Below are 9,370 nucleotides of genomic sequence, written 5' to 3'. Positions count from 1 at the left end.
ACTCCCTCTCTAGTGTCTTACATTATGGGATGCGGGGGTTAATTTCTACTCCTCATGTTATGAAGTAACCATGCTCTGAGATGATCTACATATATTAAACAAGACTGAGACCGGCCGGCTGGTTCTTTCTGCTGGCATGGTTATCCATGAAATATACAAAGTTTTTCTTTGGATACAGGGCAGCTTTTATTAATTCAAAATGTTGCATCAAGCGATACAAGCACATTGAGCACACATCCGGCCTCGATAAACTTAAATGTCTAAGTATATATATATATGCGCTTTGTCCTATTTATTGTCTTATCTTTTGTAGGAACACAACCTTCCATGTGGACGTATGCCACAAGCCTTTGTATCAAGTTTCTAGATCAGCAAGTTGAGCAGTACTATTTTTTTGTATGGAGCAGTTAAACAATACTTTAAGCATTCTCTCCTGCGCTGCAGATGGTTTTCTCAATCATTGAGATTTTTTAACATTTTTTTTGGAAATAACCATATGTGACACAAAACTCACCATCAACGATAGTAAAATACCCAAAATCTGTTGAATGTGAATGCAATCGAACACCTAATTGCAATGTTATCAACTTGATTGTATGGCAGTCGGCGAGATAGGTAGTATGCAAGCCGTGTAAGCAAAAAAAAATGATGTGACAAGTAATTAAAAAGGAGAGAGATAAATAGAGTAACATAATATGTTGCCATCACATAGCGGTTCCCGATGCCAGATGAGTCTACGAAATAATAAATGAAGTGGTGTATAACACTACACATATTACTACTCACTATAAAGGTAATAACATAGACTAGTACTCCCTTCGTCCGAAAATACTTGTTGGAGAAATGAATGTATCTAAATGTATATTAGTTTTAGATACATTCATTTTTTTATCTATTTCTACGACAAGTATTTCTAGACGAAGGAAGCAGTAACATATGCATGTTACTAGTCTAAGTTACTCCCTAGTAAGACCAGCCTCAAAAGATTAAGCGCAGCTGTTTGCTAGTATTATTACGTTCAAGTTGAATCCTAGATCCGCCCCTCTGCTACTTATGTCTTCCATCTTGATTACCTTCTTGAAACTGCCAGATCGATCTAATTTTCCAATTGAATCCTTATGACCACGTTACTCTTACTACAAGCCATATGGTGCAGGCTCTCCTTTGGTTCCAATATAAGAGCGTTTAGATCAATATTACTCCCTCCGTCTCATAATATAAGAGCGTTTTTGGCATTAGTGTAGTGCCAAAAATGCTCTCATATTATGGGACGGAGGGAGTAGTTTATAGAGGGAGTACTTAATTAGGCCGGCCCGTCCAATACATCTGCCTGCCACTGTTATTACTCCGTTCCCGTCAACTTCCACCCAGCTCCGCCACTGCCTTTTGCCTTTGCCAGAGAGCACCTGGTGCTACAAGCCTACAACCAGCTACTCTGCCTCCTGCGGCTGCTATACCTCCACGGGGGTGAGACGCTCCGGAGGAGAAGCATAGCTGCTGCGCACTGAGGCGGCGTGCTGGCGGAGGAGCAAAACTGCTGCTCGCGGTGGCCGAGTTCCGGAGGAGGAGGTGAGCTCTTGCTTCCAGGTGCGACACGTCGGACGAGGATCTGAGCTGCTGCTCCTGGAGGTGACGCGCTAGCTAAATCGTCAACCCAACCTCTCCTCTCCATCGCCGCCACGCTGACCCCAAGATCTCTTCTCGACATCGGTGTCGTCCATCCATCTCAGAGGTTGGTGAGTCAGTTCAAGTGTGGTTTATCTCTCTTCACACATAGCTAACTAAGCTTGCTCTGTTTGAAATTGACATTACCTCGCTATTGCAGAAAAATTAACCAGCAACAATGGCGATGGTGCTGGATACATTTGCGTCCTACCTGGTGGACATGCTCACGCAGGCAGCAACAGATGAGGTGAAGACGATGTTGGGTGTCTCCGGCGAGATCGACAAGATGGGAGACAAGCTTCGGGACCTCAAGAACTTCCTGGCCGATGCCGATAGGAGGAACATCACTGATGAGACTATTCGGGAGTGGGTGGGGCTGCTCAAGCGTGCCATGTACGAAGCTACTGATATCCTTGACCTCTGCCAGCTCAAGGCCATGGAGCATGGACCATCCTTGGTAAACGCAGGGTGTTTCAATCCCTTGCTCTTCTGCATGAGGAACCCCTTCCATGCTCGTGAGATCAGCACCCGCATCAAGACGCTCAATCGGAGGCTTGACGATATAAAGGAACGGAGCACTGCTTTCAACTTTATCAATCTTGGGTCCTATGAGGATCATTGCAGCAACATCCATGCCTCTCACCATGGTAATCCAAGCCAGGAGAAGGTAGGGGACTTTGACCGGTCGGCTATTGTTGGAGACAAGGTCGAGGAAGACACAAGAGCACTGGTGACCCAAATCATGCAGACGCGAAAGGATGTCAACAATAGCATCAAGGTGGTTGCTATCGTAGGTGTTGGTGGGATCGGCAAGACCACCCTCGCCCAGAAGGTCTTCAATGATGAGGCAATCCAAGGTGAATTCAGCAAAAAGATATGGTTGAGCGTCAACCACATGTTGATCTGCTGAGAAGGGCCATCATTGAAGCTGGAGGAGATGCCCAACCGCCGGAAAGTGCAAAGACCAGCCTTCATGAAACCCTCAAGAACACATTGATTGACCACAAGACCTTTTTAGTAATGGATGATGTGTGGAACCATAGAGCATGGGATGACGTGCTGAAAATACCCTTAGTTAATGTTGCTGCTTCAGGCAGCCGAGTCCTTGTCACTACCAGAGATGAAGGTGTTGCCCGAGGGATGAGAGCTATATGGTCGTACCACCATGTCGACACATTAGTGCCTGAGGATGCTTGGTCATTGCTCAAGAAGCAGGTCTTTTCTTAATTAAACTCTAATATCTTTCATTATCTTCATCTACTTACTAACATTACTATGTAGTTAATTACTCCCTCCATCCGGGTTTATTAGGCCCCATTGTATTTTGTGCTAAAGTTTCACTTGCAAATTTAACTAATAAAATGTAAACTATATGTCACAAAAATTATATTGTTGGAAAGCTCCTTCAAACACAAATATAATGGTGTAATTTTTGTATCATGTAATTTATATATTTTAATAATATAGATGGTCAAAATCTGGCACAAAATACAAGGGGGCCTAATAAACCCGGACGGAGGTAGTACAAGAAATGTTAGAATTCTCCCAAATTAATGAGCCATTAATTATTACATGTAATTTAGTGACTTCTATGTACTATTATCTCTTGGAGATAAGAGGTTGTCAGTAATTTTGTAAGGCTAAGATTACTTTGCAAGTGCCAACAAAGCATGGTGCCAAACAAGGAAATATGCCACAAAACTATTGAGATACATTGAAAGACACCTAGATTTTGCTTATTCAAGCTTGAGAAATAATTAAGAATTTGGATAATTATATATGTATCATGTTTACCTGTGTCGTATATTCATGTAGTAAGTAACCTTTTGTGAATATCTAGTCTCGTTTTCCAACATATGGGATGAAGATCTAAGTGCGCAACTACTCAACAGTGTCATAGGACATTATATATATGAAAAGTTATTTCAAGACAGAATAATAATAATTTCGGTGAACCCCTGACAGTACAACAAAAGAATATAGCACCAAAATAACTAGACTAGAAGTTGGCAGGAATTTTGCTAAAAAATTTGCATGCAAATTTACTAATTAATGTTTGGCGTAGTATTATGCATTTTAGAGACTTGAGAGATAAGATAATTTCTTGTTATCATACAATATGAAAATGAATAAAACATATGATTTCTCCTAAATTTGGAGTTACTTCCTATAAACAGAGATGAGAGAGTAGTGTCCAAGTATATTCTTCCAGCAGTGTGTTCCATCTTGTAAAATGAAAGGGAAATAAAAAATGTTATCTACGCATAAAGTATGTAAGTTACATGTGGAAGCCACTGCAGAAATCTTCGGTATGTCGGAGAAAGATAAGTAAATACTAAATAAATTAATAACCATTCTTTTTGGCATGCACTTCCTGTACATAACCAAACATACCTTGATAAATGGATAGATACATCAACTAGTCCTCTTAAGAGGTATCCCCCCGTAAACTAATATAGGATGCTTTAGATCACAATAGTTTACAGACGAAGTAAAACTGAGTGCCTTAGAGGATCTTGGTACATATTTAATTAAATGTATTGGTCCCTTGTATTGTATGTTCGCAGGTATGCTCAACTGAGATAGATGAAGATCACATCAATACGCTAAAGGATATCGGACTGAAAATTATACAGAAATGTGGTTGTTTACCAATTGCTATTAAAGTGATGGGAGGACTCTTGCGTGAAAGAGGGGGGCTACGTCGTGACTGGCAGCATGTTTTGGATGATTCTAAATGGTCAACAACTAAAATGCCCAATGATCTCAACCACACAGTATACTTAAGCTATGAATATATGCCTTCTTACCTGAAGCAGTGCTTTTTATACTATTCTTTTCTTCCTAAAAGTAGAAATTTTCATATGGAGCAAGTCGTGGCAATGTGGATAAGCGAAGGATTTATTCATGGAAACTCCGGTGATTTAGAAGAACTGGGAAGAAATTACTACAAGGAGTTAGTATCTAGGAACCTTATAGAGCCAGATAAATCGTATGTTGAATTATCGGTTTGCCACATGCATGATGTTGTTCGTTCATTTTCTCAGTATATGACTAAAGATGAAGCACTCGTAGCTAAAGACGGAGACAATGATATTATTGCTAAACTTGGTTCACAAAAGTTTCTTCGGTTGTCCATAGAAACTAGCGAATCACAGTCAGTTGAACTTGATTGGAAATTACTACAGGTGCATCAATCAGCAAGAACATTGATCTCAACAATCCAGATTAAGATGATGCCTGGTGATTCATTGGTTACTTTTTCTAGTTTGCGGGCTCTGCATATAGAATCTGCAGATATGGTTGTATTGCTTGAATCGTTGCATCAACTCAAGCACCTGAGGTATCTAGCACTAGTAAATGCTGATATATCTGTACTTCCGGGGAACATTGGCCAGATCAAACTGTTGCAATTCCTTGACCTTTTTGGATGTACAAAATTGGTGAGTCTTCCTCATAGCATTGTGAAGCTTGACCAGCTGAGGTTACTTTCACTTCCCCAAGCAAGTATGGTACCTAGAGGGTTTAGTGGTCTGACAAATATGAGGAGACTAAATATATTTCGAGCACACATGGATGGTGATTGGGGTAGTTTGGATGAGTTGGGGCCTATTTCTCAACTCAGAGTTCTCGAATTAACCGAATTAGAGAATGTATCTGCTGCCTCATTTGCTGCTAACGCTAGGATCGGTGAGAAGATGCACCTTATCAGGCTATACCTAAACTGCACTAGTAAACTGGGAGATGATGGGTTAGTCAATGAGAAGGAAAGTGTCTCTGAGGAAGAGCAGCAACGAATTGAAAAGGTTTTCGATAAGCTCTGCCCTCCACATGGTGTAGAATATCTTCATATCTACGGGTATTTTGCCCGGCAACTTCCGAGATGGATGATGTCCACATCAATGGTGCCCCTTGACAACTTGAAGACTATATTTTTTTATGATCTTGCTTGTTGCACACAACTTCCCAATGGGCTCTGCCAGCTGCCCAGTCTGCACTTTCTACAGGTCTCTCGTGCTCCATGCATCAAACATGTAGGGACTGAATTCATGCAGGTGGGGGCAGCCTCATTTCCAAGGTTAAACAAATTGATCTTCATCGGAATGGTGGAATGGGAGGAGTGGGAGTGGGAGGAGCGAGTACAAGCCATGCCTCGCTTGGAGGAGCTTGTGCTCAATAAATGCAGACTGAGGCATGTTCCTCCAGGCCTTGCCTCCAATGCAATCTCTTTGAAAATATTATGTCTAGAACATGTCAAGAACCTTAGCTACATTGAGAGATTTCCTTCTGTGGTTGAGCTTACAGTTAATGACTGCCCCAACCTGAAGAGGATCACCAATCTCCCAAATGTGCAGAAGGTTGCCATCATGAACTGCCCAAAGTTGAAGGTGCTAGAGTGTACCGCTTCCCTCGAGAGGCTAGTCCTGAAGGATTACACCATCGAAAAACTTCCAGAATACATGTGAGACATTAAGCTAAGGCATTTGCAGTTATTCTGCAGACTATGGTTGCTCTCTGCGGTAGCCGCGGGACAATCTGGCATCGAGTGGGACAAGTTCAGCCATGTGGAGCATGCCAAGGCATATGCAGCTGAAGGAAACAACCCAAGAAAATGGTACATCTTGTACACGAGAAGAGACAACTACGAGTTGGATTCAAATATTAGCCGATCTAATGTGTTTAAAGGTAAAATTATAGATATGAAATTTGCATTAATTTGTTTGGGCACTTTGTATCTATCAGTTTATAAGTTCATTTCATTTTATTCCCCGCCTTTCAACCATATATTTGTAGTGCGTGGTGACTAAATATATTTTATACGCAACATGCAACTAATTAAGTTAAGTTTTAGCCATGCAACTGTACATGTGGATTCTTCAACTTATGGCTATCATTTCTGATTTGGTTGCACTCCCTTTTTAATTACTTGTTCTCCTAGGTTACTAGGTTACCTTGAGTCCAACAGACCTACAGCAGTAATCAGGGACGGAACTGCACCCGGGGCAGACTAGGCCTAGCTAGTATAGGTATCCCTCACCAACAATTTGATCAAGGCTTTGATCAATCATCCAGCCACTAGTATGCAAGTGCATCAGTTTGCAACTTTGCATTGGCATGGTCGTGAGATACTAGCACTAATTGATGCTCTGCTCTCAGGATTAATTGATTTTCTCCAATTTGAGTACATAGAAATAGAAGATGAAATGGATAATGGGGTTGAGTGCATTTTGATACATGCCCATGTCATCTTAATTTCATCAGCATTTGTGGTGGTGTTATTTGGGGTGGGTGGTTATAATTTGTCGACGTTTTTTCGCTGCTACGGTTCACGCCTGGTCATGCCCAAATCATGGGTCCGCCTCTAAGAGTGATATATGTTTGCTCTTGCCTTGCTAATTATAGATTGTGTATAACTAGTTCTTTGTTTTTCTATCCATGCAGAAACCTTGTCTTCTTCTATGGTGGACGCACAAGGATTTGAGTATGTGTACAAAATGAGAAGAAGTACCTTCAATTACGTCTGCTGCTTGGTGAAGATCCCACTTTTTGAAGATATGATGGCAAAAAATCACACCTTTGCTGACGGGAAAGTGTTGTCTTTACAAGATGTTGTGGCTATTGCTCTGAGAATGCTGAACTCTGGTGAGCCATCTGAGACTGTAGGATCCTCTCTTGGTGTGAATGAGTCAACTGTCTCTCTGGTAACTCGGATGTTTGTTGAGGCTATGTGCCAGCGAGCAATGCACCACTTGGGCTGGCCAGGCTCTGCCAAAATGGAGAAGATCAAACGCAAGTTCGACAAGATCCATGGCCTGCCAAACTGCTGCGGTGTTGTACATACAACTCATATCACGTTTGGATCACAAGACCGTGGCCATGAGGAGAACGGCAACATCCTACTGCAAGCCATTGTTGATCCAGATATGAGGCTCACAAACATTTGGTGGAACCTATCAGGTAGCATGAACCAGTTGATCATTTTGCAGGACTCCAGTCTCTTCAAGTCCTGCGAGAGGGGTACTGGGTTGAATGGTAGCAAGCTGAAGGTATCATCTCGTGGTGGATTAGAAGTCGGCGAGTACATCATTGGTGATGCAGGACATCCTCTTCGACCTTGGCTCCTCACACCTTACCGGATAGAGAATGACCGCTCACTCTCAGACTCCAAAGTGGAATTTAACAGGAGACACTCTGCAGCTACAGTCGTTGCGCTGAGGGCGTTGGCAGGTTTTAAAGACACATGGAAGTGCCTGCAGGGAGAAGGTTGGCATCCAAGTAATAAACATGAAATGTTCTCGACAATCAAAACGTGCTGGATGTTGCATAACATAGTGATAGATATGGATGAGGAGGAAGAGGAGGAGGAGCATGCAGGCATGCCGAGCGATCAGGAGTACAGCAAGCAAGTGCGGCAGGTAGCAGACGAGGACGCCGTCGGGGTGAGGGATGCACTGTCCCAGCACATAATCGAATCTAGAGGTAAAATAACGCAACTTTTAATGTATTTTTTCAGATTAGTGTTTTATCTATTCGCTATATTTGTTTCATCAATACCCTATTGGTTCCATCGATCTTAATTTGCTCTGCTTGGTCAGTCCTCACAGTGGCCGCAGAGGAGGAACAAGAAGCAGCAGCAGTTGCATCTAGTTCAGGAGATGGAAACAAGGAACAGGAAGAGCACCGACAACGAAAAGCAAATCGAGGAAAGGAGAAAGTGGATGATAGCTAGCTATGGAGGTCAGAAGACGCCCCCCCTCCACTTAGTGATTTTGGTATATATTGTTTCTCTGATATTAACAGTTCTTCAAGTCGCAGTTCTCTTCCTAATTCCTTCTTCTGCTATGACACTGCTTAATTCATGTCAGTGGGAACCATTATATCCTTTGGTGATACATTAAACTACTTGGAAACAAACTAACTCCATGAATACTTGCATCTATTAGCAACATCTGGCAACTATATATTTTCTTCCTGTATTGGCTATATAATGCTTTGATTGTCCATTCGCTCAATAACACTGCATGATCTGGACAATCAAGCTAGCAGATTTATAGTACTAGTATATATACTTTGACAATGGGAAACCTTGATATTAGAAACTCCACATGAAGTGTCGGTCATGTCTCTCATGTACTTATAAACTTATGTGAGCAGGTGGAAGGTGACGAGGGAGGTCCAATCCAGCCACACCAAGAGTTCAGCTTGCACCAGGCAGCTAGCCCATATGAGATATATACTGTATCTCTAGTTATCCCTACTAGTGAAGAGTATTACTCCCTCCGTCCCATAATGTAAGACGTTTTTTGACACTAGTAGTGTCAAAAAACGTCTTACATTATGGGACGGAGGGAGTAGTTTAGAAGTACGAATTTGGATATAGAAAGGTTCGTCCCGAAGAAGGTTTTCCTGCTGTTTCCAAATTCAGTTAAGCTTTCTTTTACTTCAAGTTGTAATTGGAGACAGAGTGTAATTGGCTTTATAAGCCCGCCCTAGTTGTACTGAGAAAACAGTTTAATAATGTAGCGCAATGGAGACAGAGTGTTATGTGAATTATATTCTTTCAGCTGGTTTGCCGCAACCTGAAGAATCTCTAACGACAATGGCTGTGAGTTGAGCCTTGGATTTTTTAATATGGTTTCGGCATCATCCAATTGTAGCACCTGTTACCTCTGACCGTGTTCTAGACATGCCATTCTAATAAATG

The 9,370-nt window shown here is 41.9% G+C and overlaps 1 pseudogene; it reads left to right on the top strand.

The window, feature by feature from the left end:
- The first annotated feature begins 1,380 nt into the window (after nt 1-1,380).
- Nucleotides 1,381-8,944, top strand: LOC123047463 (disease resistance RPP13-like protein 4; annotated as a pseudogene).
- Nucleotides 8,945-9,370: the final 426 nt, after the last annotated feature.

Source organism: Triticum aestivum, chromosome 2B (assembly GCF_018294505.1).
Source record: "Triticum aestivum cultivar Chinese Spring chromosome 2B, IWGSC CS RefSeq v2.1, whole genome shotgun sequence".
Taxonomy (NCBI): domain Eukaryota; kingdom Viridiplantae; phylum Streptophyta; class Magnoliopsida; order Poales; family Poaceae; genus Triticum; species Triticum aestivum.
The sequence above is the reverse complement of the archived record's forward strand: the minus strand, read 5'-3'. Positions and strand labels throughout refer to the sequence as shown.